We start from the raw sequence: 21,729 nt of genomic DNA, 5'->3' as shown, positions 1-21,729 counted from the left end.
TTTCGGGGTCTTACATTCTACCCCCCTTAAAGAAATTTCGTCCCGAAATTTAAGCGCACTATTCAACCATTAATTCTTAATTTCTTCCCAAAACTTCAATTCACCTCCACCAATAATTTTCCTCTCTATGATGCCTCCACGAGACGATCACAGCTCACTTTTCTTCTATCATGGTGTTATATAACTTCACTATGTCTGCAATGAAATCTAACAAAGAGCATGATAACACCCATCCAGGAGAACCACGACTCGAACATCCCTGATCAAATGCATATCAAGATGTTCTGCAGAACAAGACCTTTATGGGATAAGGCAAATTTAGAAACGAACTTCACTATTCAACCAAATTCCAATAGGTCATAACTGCATTTACTTATATAACACACATTGAGTGCAAAGATGTACAACCCTAGCATAGACACATAGCATACCATATGTATTTGAACCTGTTAGATGATGAAGTTTGTATGCTAAATTTCCAACCTTGCTCCTGCAGAGTTCAGCATACCCTCGATGTCAACCTTACTTCCTGCCCATTCCCACCACCCCACTATAAGTGAGCCCTTCCACTAAGTGGTCACAAGGTGCCACTCTAATAGTCTTCTCTTAATGGCAAGATAAGTTCAAAGGAACATATTACACAGTAGGGCATTTAGGAGACAAGCTAGACATCATTGTCTTGAATGTCACCAACTTTCGAAAAAGTTCAACGGACCTTACAGGTGACTTCTCTTATTTGACAGATCTCACTATGCTATTGAATAATGAGGTTTCGAGATTAAGTGGTCTCCCACATCAACACTACATTATCTCTATTTACACTGTCGCTTTCAAGTCTTAGAAACTGACATTTCTCAATCTCTCTGACCATTATAGTATTCAACTACTCCATACCTCTAACTTCTTCCAAACAGACCATCTGTCACATGTTCGAACATTAATAGCCACATGTGAGCCACCCAAGTTAGCATGCTTGTAATGGAACCCGACCATCGATAGATGATCCTCCCGAAATCTAATGATGTTCTCAACATAGAGACGTCAATATACCCCTTTGTCTAATTCACCAATCCCTTGCGATTAATAGGCTATACTCACGTCATGAGTTAGCCCCTACCACTAAGCATGGTCAAAAACTCTTGACATCTAACATGAGTCAAATCAATGATTAACACATGCCTACTACTTACATCACACCCAGTGGTTTCCAAATAAACGTGCTTTATCACGACAATACCGTCATGAGTTCACCACAATGCATCGCTAGAATTACGAACCTACCATTCCTTCCGATCAACAAAACAATCTCATTTCATGATCCTCTCATTATAAATCACAAAATTTGTCGTGCATGATGCCCACACAAACACCTTATTCGTAAAGGCAACACGATAAGAATCATTACTTAATGAGTCCACGACCACAGCAGAACACCACCTTTGACTAAAAATTACTCTCGAACAGTTCACCAGAGAATTGACTAATACACACACAAGACAATAGAGAACCTATACCGCCACCACAAGAGGGATGCATCACGCACCCTACCACCCTCACCAATTCGTATAGTTGGAAATCAATTACAACTACATGCTTCTATGAGTGGTATGCCATAATTTGCAGGACAAACAAAGAAAATATTTATCTCCTGATAGCAGAACATGAAAATTAGGTAGACTTTACAGCACAAATCCTAACACGACCACAACTGAGACATACCATACTCCCCTGCTTCATGCATGCCTCAAAGGCATGACACATGACCCCACACAAACACCCCAGTGGCACCATCTAAAGTATTGGTTTCCCCACAGTTGCAGTACTAATAAGTTCAGTAACCACTTCAACAGAAACATGATATTGGGTCCACCATCTCTTCCAGACTCACCCAAAATTATCGCTGCACCACCACTCTATATAATTGTTTCTTTACTTTCATCAATAACCCTTAATGGCCACCTAATTATTTTGAGAAACCAAATGCTCCTGCTCAATTGCCAAAGCATTTGGCCAAAATAACTGCTCTGCAAGCAGCAATTAACGGATCACTCCCTTATCGTAAAATTTAGCCATTTGTTCAACTTTTGAGTTAACATCTCCTTATCCAACAATAAACAACATGATGCATGGACAGAACTAAGCCTCCAAGTCTCCAACACTAAACACCATTTGTACTTGAAAGAAGAATTCGGTCCTCAACCACTCCTTTACCATAGTTAGAAGATGCTTGTCACGAAAAATTCGTTAAAACACTACTACTCATGCCCTTATTTGGCTGGTAATTCCCATATGTGCCTTGCGTTCCACGTGTTCCTTCACGTCTCTTCAATTGCTTCATTATTTTTTCTTTTCACAACATACTGAAGGAGGGAAAGCAAATAATATCAAGACTTCATCGGAGAGAGAGAGAGAGATAGAGGTGGTAGGGTGAGAGAAGAATTAGTGTTTCTACGGTTATGTAATCTTTTGTTCGGCTTTTGATTTTTGATTTTTGTTTTTTGTTTTTTGTTTTTTGTTTTTTTATTTTTATCCTTTTACTCTGGGTAGCTTCTATTCATACCTCCCAAATTGGCACCTACACCTCCTTCTTTTTCATACCAACTTTGACAAAGTCAACACATGTTTAATGATAAAAAAGACAATAGGAGTACAAATATAAAATAAAATAAAATCAATCTAAGCTCTTCTTCCACGTACACATAAGTCTTAAACATAAGAAAATTTTCTTTCCTACCTACCGCGCATGGAACATGGATTGGGAAAGAAATACTAAAAGAGTTCGACATTTATTCTCTATGTACCAAGATTGCCTTTATCATTTCAACAAAATTTGTTCAAGAACAATATATCTAGAACCATCCATAATCGATGTTAAGTAAACTTTTATGTCAATTTCAAAAGTTAGGTAATCTATAGGCATTGATTATGATGCATTTTTTGAAAGATGATGTGCACACTGTATTGATATTAATTTTTATTGTTTTTAGCTTCTGTTTACAGTGACTTCATTTTTCGTTTCCACTATAATGATCATAATCAATAATGATGTTAAAGAACTTGTAGATAAATATATTTGGTAATATATTGTAACATTGAACAAAAAGATTAGCTATGATACTAGACAAAACTAAGAAATTATTGAACGAAAAAAAATTCAGTGTGATGGAGGTCTAATAAACGAGATAATTAACAATTGCGGACGTATGGATAGCATTCTATTGATTTAATTGGATAATGGGAATTTCGCGAAAAATATGGAGGTTTAAATAGCATCATGCTATTTTGTAAAAGCAAATTGGAGGTACATTGATTAAGGAGGTGTATGTGTCAATTTGGGGGTATGAATACAAGCTCCATTTACTCTGCGTAATTGGGTTTTTATTATAGGTTTGTTCTTGCTTAATTTATGGGTAGTTGATGACGAATTAATTGGATGATCAGAAGAGGGGGGCTTATTTAAACCTATTGGTGTTGGAGATTCTTGCATAATCTTCAATTCTTCACATCGAAACTTCTTGCAAGATCTCCCAAAAGTGATGTAGGTGATTTTTGTGAGAGGTACCTTACTTACCTTCTTTTTTAGAGAATTTGTTTCTCTTTCAATTGAGATTGCAGTTGGAAAATGGTTTTAACATTTTGGTGATGCAAGGGTTTAGAATCGTGAAGAAGCTACAAGAAGGAAATTGATTATGCGTTTCTGGATTACTGAGGAAAGAAGAACGAAAAGGTTTGATTATTCGTTATTTGTGTCTGTATTAGTAGATTTTTTATTCAATTTCTGTGAAATGTCAAATTTTGGTTGGTCTTTGGCAATATTCATGTTTGCTTGATGCACTATGATTCCTTAGTGATGTGATTGTCTTTCTTGCTTTGACGCAGTGTAACAGAGTCTTCATGCAATAAGTCCTGTAAATGTTGGAAGTTATCTAGAGTTACATATTGTCGACCTTGAATCCAATCTTTATGAAGAAATAAATTTTTGAATGTGGGAGTTTATCCAATCAGTTAATATATTTAAGTGGGGAATGTTAAACACCGAACATTGAGTTTAAGGTGATATGATTTTGAAAGGGTAATCCTAATTTCTAATAAAAACTATAATAAAACTTTGATTTAAGGAAAACAAGTACAACTTCTAATTTAACAATTTAGTTTGAGTTTCTTTCTTCTTTTGTTTATAACTTATTCTTTCAGAAAAATGATGTAGCTTGAGTGGATGTAAAACTTCCAATGTTTGGAGGCAGCTTCAGTGAATTCAGAGCAGGGATAACTATGAATAAAAATGATTACAATTTGGAGGCTTTAGCTATGTTAAAAAGTTGTAGGTGTCATTGTAGCAAAAGGCCGTTTTTTGAATAGTCTCCTACTTTTTACTTTGCGTTCTGGTGGCATGAAATAGCAAAAGCAAAATAAAAGAAAGTTACTTCTGAGTTTGACATTAACACTTTTAGAATTGACAACTAGAATTAGTTTATATAAGAATACATAGGGCTAGTTTGGCCGAGGTGATTTTTCCAAAATTTTGTTAGCAGTTACTTTTAAAAGTTCTATTTTGGAGTTTTTTATAATCTACCTAAAAGTTGTATTGAAGTTTGTGAACTTGGTCAGATTATTTGAGAATTTAAGCCCATAATCTATGCAAAACTCGTGGCCAAACTCAGCCGTAGTAGATTAGTAAATTTGAATATTTGGACTGCAAATTATAGTTGTCAAAAGGTTATAACTCTTTACAGCAAAAACTGGTGAATTAAGCTGACTGTGCACTCACTGAAGCATGCATTTTTCACCGCGTCCGAAAGCATACCTATGTAACGAGTTTGCGTCATTCAATAACTACTTCTCTAGGATCAAATACTTACAAATACCCTTTTCTTGTGCTGAACTTACCACAAATTAAATTCATACAATAGACTTCAACTCAATGTATAAAAAATGTTGTGTAATAAGGATTTTATGGTCTCCCAAACCAAAACAGTAACTAATTCCGAATTTCAAAAAAACCTATGCGAGGTGTTCTCCCCCTCAACCCTAGCCGCTCAGGCTTTTCTATTCCTTCGTGGAGGCCTTCGTAGTTCTCCTCTATCAACTATGCTCCCCAATTGTCCTCATCTATCAGCTATGTTCTCATGGCCTTTCACGCTGGTTCCATGGAGGTGTTGCTTGGGTTTCTTAGCTGCGTATATCCGAAGGTAGATATGGAGATGATCTCCGGTGACTATATGATGACCTCGACCGCTGTGTTGAGGATCAGATCTATGAGGGCTTCTGATTTTTGGAGGCGGATTCAATGGTTCCTGGATCGAATCTCGGCGTTTGACATGGTTCATGGTACCGTTGGCTTTAGCATTTGTGAGAGTGGTATGACGGCGGGATCTCCAACATATCTGATGACGGCGACGTTGATGGATCAAAGAGTGCGTTGGGATCAGATTCGGGTCTTCCGAATCTGGGCAGGGGCTGAGCTTTTAGGCCTGGATCGTGGGCTTGATCTTTACTCTTCATATTAGTATACATGCCTGTTCTATAATTTGTTTGTTGTAGAATAGGCATTTTATCTTTTCAATCATGGCATTTCACATTTATAGTGGATAGACATATGCTATGTATCAACTATCGGTTCTCTCATGACCTCCTGTCTATCGATTATGTTAGCGGAAGGGTATGTAATGACTATTTTGGCCTTTAATGATATAAAAATCGTTGATGATTTTCCTCAAAAAAAAAACTCAATGTATAAAAATGCAGTTTCTTATACATCATAGGCAATAGAGAATTGTGGCTCAAAGAAGTGCAGATGCATGTGTTGACACAGAAAATTTAATGAAAATAATATTCATTAAATAATTAAATTAACAACGAGTCCGACAAATTGTATACGTGGCTCGAAAGTCGACAATGTTCCAAGAGGGACACGCGGTAGCACATAAATGGATAATTGGGAATAAAATACCTTAATTCCGACTAAAATCAAGTATTAGATGTTTTCAACAATTTGGTGTCTAGTAAAATAGATTGATCATCAAAATGGAAGTCGAACATTTAATTAATTTGGCGGAATTTCTTAATGGTCACAATTGAGTCAATGATTCAAATCTGATTGATTTTAATTATAGAAATAATCATTTTTAAATTAATTAGTAAATATAAATTGATTTAATTGTACGATTAAGGAAATACAATAAATTTAGTATCATAAAATTATTCCATGTGTGGAGGAGCCTTGACACTATAAATTCCCTTTCCAAAATCAAGAGAGGGACTTCGGCCAAGAAGAGGAGTAGAAGATGAGGAAGACTTCAGGCGTAGACAGAGACGACGGAGAAACAAAAGAAATTATTCCGAAGAAGCCTCCCAGCCCGTGAAGAATTAACAAGCTCTCAAATATTCGATTCTTTCACAAGTTTCCAGCCTTAAAGTCGTCAAATTCCCGAAGAATCAACAAGCTGCCAAATAGCCGATTCTTCACCAAATCAAGCTCCGAAGTCGTCAAATTTCCGAATGATCAACAAGCTGTCAAATAGATGATTCCTTCACCAACCTCAAGTCCAGAAGTCTTCAAACTCTCGAAGAGCCATCAAGCTGCCAAATAGCCGGTCTCTTCACCAACTTTAGACGGAGCACAAATCCCCACATGGCATCGCTCATGGCCCAAACCAAATCAACATTGATTGACCTTCATCTCCTAGTCTACAACAAAGCAAAATCAAATTCTTCAATAAGTCATGGAGGGTCAACAAGCACCAAGCAAACGTGCCGACCATCCGCTATCAAGACGAAGAACATCACCGCATAAGTCCACTGGTGACCTAAATCCAATCAAGAATAAGTCTCGGCGTCCCTTGATCAATTGTCTTCTACATATCGTCAACAAGATGAGAAGTTCAAATCAAAACCAGTCAATCCACGATTAAGTGATTCGTCACCCTTGGATCAAATCAACGTTGGAGATCGAATAAGAGGAAATTCTTGTCAAAGAATACCCACAGAGATTGTAACCTGCAAATTCATAAATAAAAATATATTATTTTGTACACACGTGTTTCTGTTATTTGTCACAGCATTTTCCATATCTACAGCATGATAAGGTTCTTTGACGCCTATTTGATGATTCAATTGTCAGGTAATACCGAAAGCAAAGGCACATAGAAATTGCATAATGTGATTGTTCTATCAGGAGTCAGAACAGTTGTAAAGGACTCGTGCAATTCCCAAAAAAAAAAAAAACAGGAAAGCAAACACGCCATGTCGCAGAGACATGAATCAATCTTACACTACCAGTTGAATAATTTCCCTTTTATATACATATCCTATGGTTATAACTTTAATCGGCACAAAAAATGAGCAGTACCATGTCTAGATTGAACCTTGTAAAAGCTGCATGAATCTGGGGGGCCTAGGAATTTATCAGCCTGCAATTATTCATCAAAATGTTAGATATATTATAAGTTTCTCCAAACAAAGTTATTTCACACCAACTAGTACTGTAATCCTGATTGAGGTCTAGAACCTCATAACCACTGGTACTTCAATGTTCAATTGTATAAAATGGGCATATCTTCAATGTTGTGATTATCTTTCTAGGAAATGGTTTTAGTAGTTACAAATGTTAAATTTAGTTTGCAAACGGTCTAAAAGCACTGAAAACACGAGTCTAAGTACTTGGGGTTTGTAAACAATGATGTGAGCTAGACCTTATGACTTATGCAATCGTAGTCAAAATGGTTGTTCAATTTTGAAACAAAAGTTACCCCTACTACATAAGATGGAAAGACAAAATTGATCAAACATACAAAGGAAACTTCATCTCCAGTTGCATATCTTCCTGCATAGTTTTTCAGTAGAACTTCAAGAGCTGAAAGAAATGAATAGAAGATATTAAACTTAATTTTTCACGGGAATAGGAAGAAGCATATATAGTAAGACTTTTACAGTTGTGCTAGAGAAGTAAGACAGAGGAAAAATTATTACTATTGTCCTTTTTTCTTCCATGGGCTAAAAACAGAATGCCATTAAGTTCAAATTTGTGGTTTTCTGGAGAGATTCCTTTCTTTTTCTTTGGGAGGGGGATGTAGGGCTATTTGGAATTTCGATGAATATTTTTTCCAAAGATTACCTACAAAACCTTTCCCAATATGAACTTTAGCCCATTCCATTTTCTCATCCGGATTAGATGATAATACAACACAGACGATGAAAGTGTTACATAGTCTAAACTAGCAAAAGCATGCAGCTAGTTACCAGTACTGCCAAATTCTGAAGGGGCTGTATGCTTGAGGAAACAATATTTGCAGCCTAGACATCAGGAAAAGGACAAGAAAATAGAATTAATGAAGAAAATACCTTCAAAAACTTACGAACTGAGGTGTATTTGGAACTAAAGCAAAATAAATCATCCAAAGCATTAGCAAACTCACACGAGACTCAAGGTATACCATAAAACTAGACGATGACAGTATTGTCTAAACAGACTTGGGATCAACCAGCTGCATAGTAAGCATCAATAAAAATAGAAACTAAAACCAATGTCATTTAGGCCGGTCTAGAATGATACAATAATAGGTAAGGAACTTAGATGACACAGTTCTTGACAAGGTAGGCGAACAAGTCTTGCGAACAAGTCAATTTTCTACTCTGGAATTCAAGATATGACTCTATGGGGTCGTTGCAGCCATGAGAACATGAAAATCCAGTCATGATCGGGGGTGTATTGTATATGAAATTAGTGGGAGTTTTAAGGAAATCTATGAAATTCAAAAATCTAGGTGTATTCAATATAGACTTTTAATTATCAATACAAATCTAGGTGTATTCAATTATGATTTGTAAAAGTCATTATGGAATTCATGAAAGCTTGGGGTATTCAATCTGGACTTTTAAAAATGAATAGAATTCTGTAGGTATTCAAAATATCATTCAACTTATGAAATTATAAACTCATGGAATCTCATGGACTTTCTAGTGTTAATTATATAGACCACAATCCAAAAATTGTCTAGCCTTATACCATAGATTTTCATTGATTTTCTCATGGACTTTATCATTGTATTTAAAAACGTTCATTTTCCACCATTTTTCGTTGTTTTCTTTTTGTCTTTTCTTTACCGTTTTTTTTCTACAACCTAACATGTTTATGCCCATGTTTATTCCTATGATCCCATGATTGTTTTTTCTTCTTCTTTATGTTGTGTTTTTACCTTGTATCTTTACACTTATTAAAACCTCATTCTCATATGTGAACACATGTTCAATGCTAACAACAAGAGGTCGTCTATGGTACTGGGATGTATCTCGTACCTTTATTTTTTTTTAATAAATTAATAAAGTGGAAACCTTTTGAATTGGTTAACAGGTTACCCAATTAAAAGTTGTCATGTGTGAATGCAATTTATTATATTAAAAACACTTTCGTTGTTAATATGAAAAATTGTTCAAAACCATATAACTTGTATTGTCAAATAATAAGTTACACTAACTAGAACTTAAATTACAACTTAGAATCACACTTATTGTGATTATTATAATTGCGTGGTAAAGATGTAAATATCGTAATTAGAAAAATTTTATTAGATGGAGAACTTGTTTATCAAATTGAAAACACATTGACAATATTCAATACTTGTAGATTTTTTAGTCTAATATTAGTTTTATCATTTTCATAACAAAAAATATTTAAATTATAAAATAGTTGATAATCTTGTAAATAATGTAGTTACAAAAGTAATTACTACAACTAGAATAAATGTTATTGTTTTGACATCAATAATTATGCTTTGTAGTAAATTGGACAGTCATTTTAGTAATCTAACATTAATGATATAAAATAAAATAATTTACCACATTGAAAACGAAATTATTGTAACTGTTGTAATATTGTCCACAAACTAGTACCTTAATTCAATTTAAGTAATTAATAAAACCATACCCTAATTACCGTTTAACATACTTGTTGTTTTTGTTGTAAGATGTTTAGTTATTAAAGTTATTATTTCATTAATGATAAAAAATATATAAAATTTTTATTGTCACAACAACTTGGTCGCCGCTCTTGTAAAACCGTCCCAAGAGTAGTAAATTTGTTTTAGGCGGAGTATATACCACAATTTGAACAACATTGACCACTTTAACATTCATAGTTGTGTTTTTGATAAATTGTGTATTCACTTAAGTAATCTTTTCATTAATGACACATACATATAAATTTATAATTCCCACAACAAAATTGTTGTCACACTTGAAAAGCTGTTTCTTGAACTAGTAAATTGGTTCTACTTTGAGTACTTATAATATTTTCAATAAAAATAGCAGCTTTAACATCAATTGTTATGGTTATGCTAAAGTGTATAGTCACTAAAGTAATCATTTTTTTATCATTTACACATAAACATTTAAGAAAATCTAACGATGTGGTTAATCAAGATAGTGCTTAAAGAAAAATCTAAGAAAATTAATGAATGACCAAAACGGGAGCAATTAGTTGATCGTTAAAAGGAAAGAAGTTAACGACTGAAATCTTTAAAATCAATTAATAGTTAAAAGAAAAGAAAAACTTAGAAGAAATTCAAATCTAATTAAAATTTTCTAAAATGACGTGGTCAGTCAAAATAATGTTTAAGAAAAAGTCTAATAAAATTAATGGGTCATTAAAATGGATTCTTGATTTAGGAACTTCATTATGTGGTTTTAAGTTGACTTAATTTTGTGTCGAAACCAATAGTTGATGATCGGATCTGTACTAGTTTCCGCGTCACTGGTTATTCTTTCTTACAACAAAGTCACAAACTTGAGGCTAATCATTTATTGTGACCTTTGGTAGTTTCTTATGCTTAATTAATTCTTTAGCAATGCCATTGCGAATCGTTCCCTTTCTAAAGTCTCCCTAATCAAAGTCATTTTTTTATAATCTATCTGCAAATCTTATATGAAGCAGATCCTTATGAAAGAAAAAAAATCAAATTCACAATTAAGATTGAATAATGGGGAGAATACCAAAAGGTGAGAAGGAGGTGTAAGAATGGAAATGAGTCAAATAGAGAGATTATTGTAACTTTTTAGAGACAACTGACCATTAATATTATTATTAATTTCTCAGTACCAGTTTCTAAACAAACCCTGGCTAAACTATAAACTCTAAACTTTAAACCCTAAACCCTAAACCGTAAACTCTAAAATTTTAAACTCTAAACTCTAACACCATATATGCATATAACGGTAACGAGACGATAGGATCGAGTGCACCAAATGTACATTACAATGATATTAATGTGCACTATATATATGGACATCATACGTGCATGAGAGAACAATTACAAATGTACACCATGTAAAGATATATACAGTAACGAGACGATCGCTGGACGATCGAGTGCACAATATCAACATTAGTATACAATGATATTAATGTACCTGATAATCTTTGGCCGATGTTAATATAAGTTAGAAGAATTTTAATTTTCTAAATCGACGTGAATAATTAGGATAGTATTTAATAAAAAGTCTAAGAAATTAATAGGTTATTAAAATGGAAGCAATTAGTTGATCATTAGAAGGAAAATGACTAAAATATGAAAAGGAAAAGTTATAAGAAAATCAAAACAAATATAAATTCCTAAAACGATGTGATTAATTAGGAAGAAAATTAATAGATTATTAAAATAAAAGAAATTAATTGATCATTAAAAGGAAAATATTTGTAAGTGACTAGGTCATCAATTCACCTATTTTCTAATATTTATGATAGTTAGATATATTAATAATCTAATGACTAAAAATATTCGAAAAAGCCACGGTACCATATACCCACCAGTACTCTAGAAAATTCCCTAACAATAAAAATAATAACGATAAAAAAAGTACGTAAGAAGAAAATAGAATAATAATCATATCAATGTGTTATGAATACCGACTTCTTTAGTTTGAAATTTTCTGAACAATTTATTTACTTCGATTTCTTTAGAACCTATTTGTCGATAGATTAATTTTGAAGGGTTTTTTTTTAATTTTCTTAAATAATTGAGATTCTTTAATAACTTTGTATTTTTGTAATAGACAACCAATAAATTTCCTTAGAAAACAATTATTCCGTATAAAATTTTCTAGAATGCATTAATTTCCGTCCAATAGCACACACTAGGCGTCAGAGAATCCATAGGGCCAACCTAGATACTTAGGACGCACCCGGGCACCCGGAAATGAAGCAAATTATCACGGAACCGTGGACTTGTAGTTTAGAGACATGGTATGCATATTATTCAGTTACCATGCGTTATTTTCATAACTAACAAAAAACATTAGTTTCAATTTTTTTATGAGTACTGAGAAATCTATGAGAGTCAATCAATATCAATTATTTGGATTTCACGAGTCAATAAAAGTTTGTAGATATCAGCCTAAAGCATGTGGTTGAAATCAATGATTTTGATAATTTTATTAAAGTTTGTGTACTTTTTAAAGAGTCTGTGGAGTTTCTAAAAAGTCTGTCAATTAAAATAAGTCTACACAAATCTATATAAAGTCACCCCCCTTAGTAAGAAGCAGTGCATTGACTTATCCATGAAAATCCATCCGAAAACGGTTGACCAAATTCTTACCGGGAGGTAAATGGCCTTTAGTTGAAGGTCTTAGGTAGAAATGCATGTTGTGGGTACGTTTCTTCCAAATACTGCGAAATATGACAAGAATCTAATGAAAACATAATGCATATCCAAAGGAGATAAAGCTAATCGCATAAAGAACACAGACAAAAAAAAATGGCAAATGAATCAGAAACAGCTATGTCCCCATCCACAAGCACCGGCACATAGCTGATAGGATTGAGCTTTGTAAACTCGGAATTTTCTTAGGTATCCACCTGTATATGATACTGACATTTACAAATATGACAAGAAATTTGTCGTCATTGTAGTAAAACAGATCATTATTGAAGAAATTATTAAAATGGGTCATTTGAAGGTTGAAATGATAAAAACAAAATACCCTTGTTTACCACATGATAAAAAGAGGCATTGTTATAGTATGTACATGATTAAAATGTCTATTTTTTGTTTAAGAATGATAAAATTGGGTTGTTTTCATTATTTGCTTAGACCATTATACCATTTCCTTTTATTTTTACCTTATTTCAGTCCTAAGTCCCAACAATTTTCAGTAATTTGATTTCTTTCTCTCTTCTATACGAGACCTCTCTCTCTCTCTCTCTCTCTCTCTCTCTCTCTCTAAAAGGATGAACCCCAAAACCAAATCACCACCCGAGTCACTGAATTCCGATAATCGAGATCTCATCCGATCTCTCTCATCTCTCATCCTCGTCAGAGTCGCCGACTCTAATGGCTATGCTCGCTATGGAGGAGGAGGAGGATGAGGTTAGGCTATGGTTTGAGCTTTCAGAAACAACAACTCAGCAATCTAGATCTCGTCATCAAAGCTCGGCGGTTCTCGTTGACGACAACGGCTTGATCTCAGTCTCGGTGGATCTCGTAAACGTTTTGTGCTTGTTGGGTGCATGTGGTCGATATGCAGTTCAAAATGGGTAAAGTGGTGGATGCACATAAGGTGTTTGATAGAATGCTTGAGAGAAAATCAATTTTGTGTGGATAGTCGTTGGATCTTTTTGGGTTGATGAGGAGACATAGATAGTTAGTGAGACAGTTACCAAACAATTATTAACATAGCTACATAGCCAGTTAACCATATAGTTACTTAACGTCAATATAGTTACCAAGACTTTGATGAATACAGTCATCCAAACATATTGAAGTAACCATCACTCAATCTGGAGCTGTAGTTATCATTTTGCTCGTTGTGATTGTTGTGATTACTATTGTGATTGACATGATTTCAACTGTCAGGTAGATTTATGACTACTATAGTAACTATATACAATCATTATAATTACACTTGTAACCATGCATGTAATTATCATTATAACTATCATTATTAGTTGATTGAGATGCATTGTTGAAACATAAATACTTATTGTAGGCATTTAATAAATGATTGTGCTTTCATGTTGAAATATACAATTTGTTGCACTCATTAACCAAGTTCACTTTTCTATACAAGTACAATGTAACCAGTTTTCTGACTACTCAAGCATCTTGAAATTGAGCAAGTAACTACTGAAGTAACTACCACTTATCTACTCATGTAACCTATTATTTGCGGTGTGCCACTACACCATAATAGGAGCGTGTTCCAATCGCATAATTGATAGTTATAAGACTAATTATACCATGCGAATAATTAGTTACGTGAGTAGTTACCAAAACAGTAACCCAAACACTTATATGTTAATAAAATTTCCAAAACCGTTATTCGTTACATGAATTGTTACCGAGATAGTTACTCATATCAATACAATGGAGATTGCAGTTACATAGACAATTACTGAGACAACTACTTAATGTCAATACAGTTACCGAAAATAGTTACTCAATATCAATAATTATATGGTATTGATGGAAATGACATGTGATGGGTTAGATAGTAATATATAGATAGTTACATAGGCAGTTTCTTGAATAGTTACAGTTATATAACGAGTTATTTGAGTAGTTACATGACCTGAAGACTCCTTCGACTCTCTAAGCCTAATATGTACAAATTTTCATAAGTTTAGCAATCATTTTCCATTACAATATAGAAGAAGTGTCTTGTTGTGAGCATTGACTAATGCTAAAAGCTTTCAGCTATGAAGTGTCTACCATTAATACTTTCATCATTTTAGGCTTGTACTTCATGATCACTTCAACTATTCAATAACCGGCCACGCCCTTCAATTCACCTCATTACCTCCATTATCATGTATCTGCTTTATCTTGACATTACCAGACAGTTACCAACATAGTTACCAAGATAATTACCCAATTCCAACAGGGTTACTAATATAGTTGCCAAGATAGTTACTAATATAGATACCTAGACAGTTACACAATGTCACTACAGTTACTCAATATTATCAGTATCTGCTCATGTAACTATTTAAGTAACTGATAATATCAGTTACTCAATTCCAACAGAGTTACCTAAACAGTTACACAATGTCAATACAGTTGCTCAATATTTATCAGTATCCGATCATGTAACAATTTAAGTAATTGATCATGTAACTAATTATTTGGATAGACAATCAAACAATTTTAACACATTGTTATACATACTATTGTTTGCAATGTCAATGTAGTTTATAGGACATTTACTCAATACCAACAAAGTTACTAACACGGTTGTCAAATAGTTATTAATACAGTGACATAGAGAGTTACTATAATACCCGAGATTTTTAATCTCGTTTAACCGACACATTGGGATTAACTAATCGATATTAGTCAAATAACGTAATTTAATACGTCGATATTAAACTACATGTCGCCAAGAGCGTTTCAGATGCTTATATTTATTTTTACTAACTTTACAAATATTTTCTTGTATTTTAAAATGTTTTACTTTAATTTTTTTTATACGACTAAGCCGCAACCGTTGATAACATTCATCGAAATCAACTCTTGGACCAGTATTTAGTAACTAATTTGGGCTATTCATCCTCTAGTCTTCCGAAAAGAGCCCAAGTTTTTCCTCTGACCCAAACCCGAGGCCCAGTCTTCAGCCCAATTCATTTTCATAACTCAACCAACTCTCTCTCTCTCTCTCTCTCTCTCTCTCTTATTTCTTCTTCAGCTCCTCATCTCTCTTCTTCACCGAGACCGACACCGAGACCGACCGCCATCTTCCTTACCTCACACCGGCACCATCACAGCGACCCAAACACATGCATAATCACCATCATTTTTCTCTCTCCTTTCTCTATAGAACTATACTAGTGAAGCATACCTTTGTTCTAGTCTTCTCCAAATCGGAGGAGAGCAGTTCAATATAATCGGATAGCTCCATCCTGATTCCAGAGCTCTGATCACCTCTTTGAATCATCGTTTGGTAAGTCTAACCTCATAGCTTCATCCCCAATCTCAAAGAACCCAAGCTAATTCATGTCATTTATCTTCTGTCATGTTTCCACCGCCACTGCACCACTGGTTTCCACTTCTACGGTGACGCCCTTGGAGCTCCAATCATCTTTTCAATCTTGTATTGATAAGCCCAACCGATTCTTTTATCTCCAAGTTCAACCCCTCACCGATTCTTGCTTTAACTCAAATCCTAATCCTCCATTTCTTCCTCTATTTTGCAAACACCGAGCTCCTGTGGCAACCTAACCTTTCCAATGATTTTGGGGTTAAGGGGACGAGTTCTGAAACATAACCAACAGTCTTGAGAGGAGATTTGAGTACTGCAGCTCAGAATTTGAGCAAGGAGGAGTCAACAGCCGACGTCTTCATATTTTGTAAATGGATGGAGCTAGATTTCCATTCCTTCAAGCTTCTATGTAGTTTTGTTGCTTGCTGGATTGTAGAGGAGTTTAGAACTTTGTTGTTGTCATTTTGGTTGATCGGAGGAGGGTTGTATGCTACCAGAAACAGAATCGGAGAGATAAGGTGAAAATATGGGTTGTTACTATTACAGAGTTACCTCTTTACCAATTTACTGACCTTATGAAATTACCTTTCTGCCCCTGGCAGAAAGTTACCATTTTACTTTTTATCTTACTGTTTTACAGTTTAATTTAAGTTACCTTTTTACTATTTTTTTAAATAGCTTTTACGATTTTACTTTTAACTGAAGGTGACTTGTTGAAAATGTTATTTTAATTCGACGACGAATATTAGACTATAGTTCTGATTTCTGTTCGGTGCGGAAATCAAGAACTCTTTAACTTAGAAAATGTGTCGGTAATCAAATAAATCGTCGATATGTTTCCAAGTGTCTTTAATTACCTTAAAGCATACTTAGTATCATTCGACGACTAAAGTTAGACTATTTTCGGGTTATTTGAGAATTAGTCGATAAAAGGTCAAACAAGGTTAACATAGTCGACTTCTGGTCAAACTAAGAAAGAAGGTCGAGTCATTAATCTACGAGTTTCGGATTTGAGATACTCTTCTATATTTCATTAGAATTTAGAAAAGGTGTTACAAGAGATGTTCGATCCTTGGAGCAGCAGCAATGGTGGGAATATACCTTATGGACTTGGGGATTTCTGCACGTCACTCCAGGTGGGGGAGCTAACCCTCTCATGTTGTTTTGGCCATAAATATGAAATTCATATTCTATGACTCGGGAACGAATTATTATTTGAATTACTATTGATGCATTAAATGCTTGTAAAAACCTGATGCTAGATACTTTTTAAAATAGGATTGTTAGTGTTATAGACCTGAGAGTAATGGGGTTCTGGGATACCGGTCCAAGACCCCTCAGTGTCAAAACCATAAAACCTCCGGAAGGGCAATATCCTGTTACTATTCCACCTTGCGCGCTATTAATTTATTTTAGGGTATTGTCTTAAATGTACACTCTCGCTCCCTTATTGTTTTCAGCAATAAGGGCGGTTGTCCTCGACTTAAGAGGTGACTCGTTGGCCTCCTAGTCGTTAGGTTCAGTCATGCATTCTCATTATATTTATTGCAATCCTATGAAAAGGGCCATACTATTTTAGCATGATATTTGTAAAACGTGCATTGTTTTATTAAATAATTTTACTGGCTGCCAAACAACTTACCCTCAACGTTTTCTAAAACTTATTTTCTATCCTTACTTGATTTTGGCTTTCAAACTCATGGATGGGCTGGCCCCTACTGGACAAGCGAGGACAACGTTCACCCTTACTATAATGTTCTTGCAGGTTAGGACCTTTATTCTGGAGCTAGAAGCATCTTTAGATAGCCATCATTCACTTATGCCTACATGCTTATATTCCTCGCATTTGTATCTTATGTTTTTAAGTAAAATTTCTTCGAGGTTGCTCATAATTCAGTCACCTTTGTACTTGTTATTTTTACTTGGGTTGTTGTATTTTGTTAAATTTGGGCCGGTGACATTTCACCATCTTTTTCATGTCGTTTGTAAACTCTGTAACTAGTAGAATTCGTGGAAATGATTATAGTTGTTAGTTTCGTTTATCCTCCTTGTCGAAAAATTTTATTCACAAGTTTTATTTTTCATCTTAGTGAGTGTAATACTTGTATTACGCTTGCTAATCATTAAATTATCTTAAATGTATTGCTTGCATCCCTTTCCGGGATGTGACAGTTACAATACAGTTATGTGGCTAGTTACATGACTAGTTACTTAATTAGTTACATGGGCTAGTGACATTGTGAAACGTATAATATTGGCGTTCAGTGGTACACTACGAATAATCAGTTACATGAGTCGTCACTTGACCACATATTAGGATGGTTACCTAGTTAGTATTTAAGTAGTTACACGGTTAGTTATATATCTAGTTATTTGTTTAGTTTCAAGGCTTACTGACATGGTTGAGACACACTAATGTTGCGGTGCTTGAGTAATAACAAGACTGATTATATCTGACAAATAATCAGTTACATGATCAATAATTTTGCAATTACAAGACCAGTTACATAATTAGTGGCCAGTTATTTGAGTAGTTACATGAGAAGTTATAGTAGTCTAGTTATAGTAGTGTGCGTTCGGTTATAGAACCGTATTATTTGAAGCAAGGAAGATAGCTTTTGAATTGGTAAACTGGTTCTTGAAAATGACAAAAACAAATCATACTCAAACAGTTACTCAACCAGTTACATGATATACTAACACAGTTACTCACACTATTACTTATCTAGTTACGTTAGACTCACGTAGTTACTTTAGATATATAGTTACCTATCCAGTTATTCACGCAATTACTTTACATATTTTCTTAAATAAACTATTCAGGGTCAATCACATAGTTACTTAACAAGTTACATGATATCAACATATTTATATACACAGTTACCCATCTTGTTACATACACAGTTACTCAACAAGTTATATGAAATCAACACGGTTATATACACAATTACCCATCAAGTTACTTATGTAGTTACAAGGATGAGCACTAACCTTTTTGTCTTCTCCTTTCTTGCCTCTATTGCTATTAGCCTTCTTTGTTGTTGTCCATGCTTTTTTTATTTCCTGGAACTGTAAAACAAATCATAGGTAGATGATAAATACCCTTACACAGTTACTTTACACTTACAGTTACCTATCAAGTTACTCAAGCATTTACAATAATAGTTATCTCTTTGTCTCTTCCTTTCCCCATTTTTTTTTTTTTGCATCTTAGTTGGCTTTGGATCAGCAGAAAGCTTCTTTCTTGTTGCTATTTTCGTTTCTTGTAAATGTTTATAGCAACTTTTTTTTACAAGTATAAAATGAAGCTATAATGACAGTTACCTGACTTACTTCTCTTTTTCTTTCCCGACCTCTTTTTTTGCCTCTTTACTGGATTTGGATCATGCTTTTTTGCTTTGTGCGTAACTCGTGATTCTATCATCATCGTCATCACTGCTAATGTCCTTTTTTTTTCTATTGTCCAGTTTTGGGGCCATTTTATTCTGCATATATGAGAAAAAAAAGATTAGTGTAACATGATATGTACACATACATACAAAATGCTAAGAATATAGTTACCAAATAGTAATCAAATAGTTGCAGAACATAGTTACTTAGATAATTACCCAACATCAAATAGTTAGCTTAAAGATACAACCACATATACTAAGATAGTTACCTAATAGTTACTATTATGGTTACTAAAATCAAACTTAACTAGCATCATTCTCACCTTTGTGTTATGTGAATCAGATTTCTTCCCATCTTCAGAATCCTCATCTGAAGGCGTATACTCCTCGTCACCGTTATTGGTTTCATCATTCTTGTTCTTCTTTGTCGTTTCTTCATGTGAGCCATTGGGAATTTATAGATTCCTACTACACAAAGAAATGTCATAGTTATATCACAGTTCCCGACACAGTTACTTACACAGTTACATGTATGAACAATCATGAAATCAAATCAATATTGTATAGCGCATAATTTCAGTTACTTCTACAATTACGTGTATGAATAATCAGTTACTTGAACAAAATTTCATATATTCAAAATGTGTGAAGGAGACTAGCATTGCCCATTCATTAATCAAACTCACAGCTCTTATTCAACATAGAGTTAGAGACCCAATCCACTCATCATCACCATTCAAATTGAGTTCGACCTCCATTAACTTCGATTTCTTTTCAAAAAGAAAAATAAAATAGAAACTAATTTGAATCCATATTCCTAAATCAAATTCAAAACTCTAGACATTGATATACCCAATCTTAAATCTCAAAGATTTTACATAACAAAATCAATTACATGTAGAGTGAGAGAGTTGTTGGCGTTAGTGTCGTGCAAGGTTGTGGAGGACGAGGACGAAGACGAGTTTGTAGAGGCGACGATGAAGGTGATGCTACAACAAGCTGGATTAGATGAGAGAGAGAGAGAGAGAGAGGTGCCGCCTTTTTGGTATGAAACTGTGTATAGAGAAAGGAAAAGTGAGATAAATGGCAATTTTGAATAAATTGTTGTAAACATGGTAATTTTGTTATCAATCTTGTAATTTAGTTCAATTAAATTGCTATCAATGTGGTAATTTTGTTCAATTAGTTGTAAATGATTATATGGTATACATCTCTGTACCATTGACAACCCCTTATAAACCCTGCCACACCAACATCAATCCAAAACAAAAACATACACAAATACATACATAAATTGATAAATATAGACATGATATAAAAGTGTGAGGACTAACCAGGACTGAACTATTTCCCTTCAACAAGTTTACAACTTTGTACTCGTAGTTGAGCCCTACACATACACATGCATACACATATACAAACACAACTTCAAGTATAAGATTTTGAGAAACTAATAATGAATTTCATGTTGAAAATGTAAATGAATTTTGATAGGGGAAAAAATGAAACCTTTGAGGTTGAGGGCAATCCGGACATGGTAAGAGCAATAGGTCCTGAAGTAGGATTAGAGTGGGGTCGTCTATAATACCTTGAGGTATAACATATTCTCAATTACAACCTTTTGAACCAAAATTATAATTTTAATGAACTAAATTTACAACATTGAGAATAAAATTTACTTATGTTTTTTATATTTACAAATAACTAAATAAATTTATCATATTGACGACTATGTGTTCATAAATCTTGTAAAATGTTTTGGGTGAAGTAATTACAACTAATGGAACTATATTTACTCAAAACATCATCATGTTTACCACAATGACAACAAATTTGTTGTGATATCAATAAATAGGGATATCACATAACTCGAGTTACCTAAGAATAGAGTGAGGTTTTTTATTTATTTTGTATTTGTTATATTTTATTTTTTAACCAAAACCGCCCCCAAGACCCAAAACGGTGTCGTTTTTTTAGTGGTTAACGAAAATAAAGAGAAGCTCTCCTAGTCTTCTCCCTCCTCTAGAGCAGAGCCGCATCGCAAAGACGCAAAAGATTAGATCAGGATTCTTCTTCTTTAGGAGTTTTGGTTTGTTGGGGTTTGAAGGTATGATACAGATTGCTTTAATTTGGTTAGTGACTTGATTGAGTTCATTCTATCACTTCAACTGAGGGCTGGGTTCTGTTTACTCAATGATAATAATCAGAAGTCTTCATGTTGAGGCTCTCCAGTTTAGTTCACTTGGCTTATGTTAGTTGGATTCTACTTGGGTTGTTAGTTACATAGCCTTTTCCAAATTGTGAATGTACGAGAACAGAAAACGAAAGCAAAGTGAGTCCCTTTATGATTCTCGGAGTTTTAACACCCTTT

At 34.1% G+C, this 21,729-nt stretch overlaps 1 pseudogene; it reads right to left on the bottom strand.

Moving 5' to 3' along the window:
- Positions 1–7,321: 7,321 nt before the first annotated feature.
- On the bottom strand, positions 7,322–20,922 carry LOC126803619 (glutathione S-transferase zeta class-like; annotated as a pseudogene).
- Positions 20,923–21,729: the final 807 nt, after the last annotated feature.

This window comes from Argentina anserina, chromosome 1, assembly GCF_933775445.1.
Source record: "Argentina anserina chromosome 1, drPotAnse1.1, whole genome shotgun sequence".
Classification (NCBI taxonomy): Eukaryota; Viridiplantae; Streptophyta; class Magnoliopsida; order Rosales; family Rosaceae; genus Argentina; species Argentina anserina.
The sequence above is the reverse complement of the archived record's forward strand: the minus strand, read 5'-3'. Positions and strand labels throughout refer to the sequence as shown.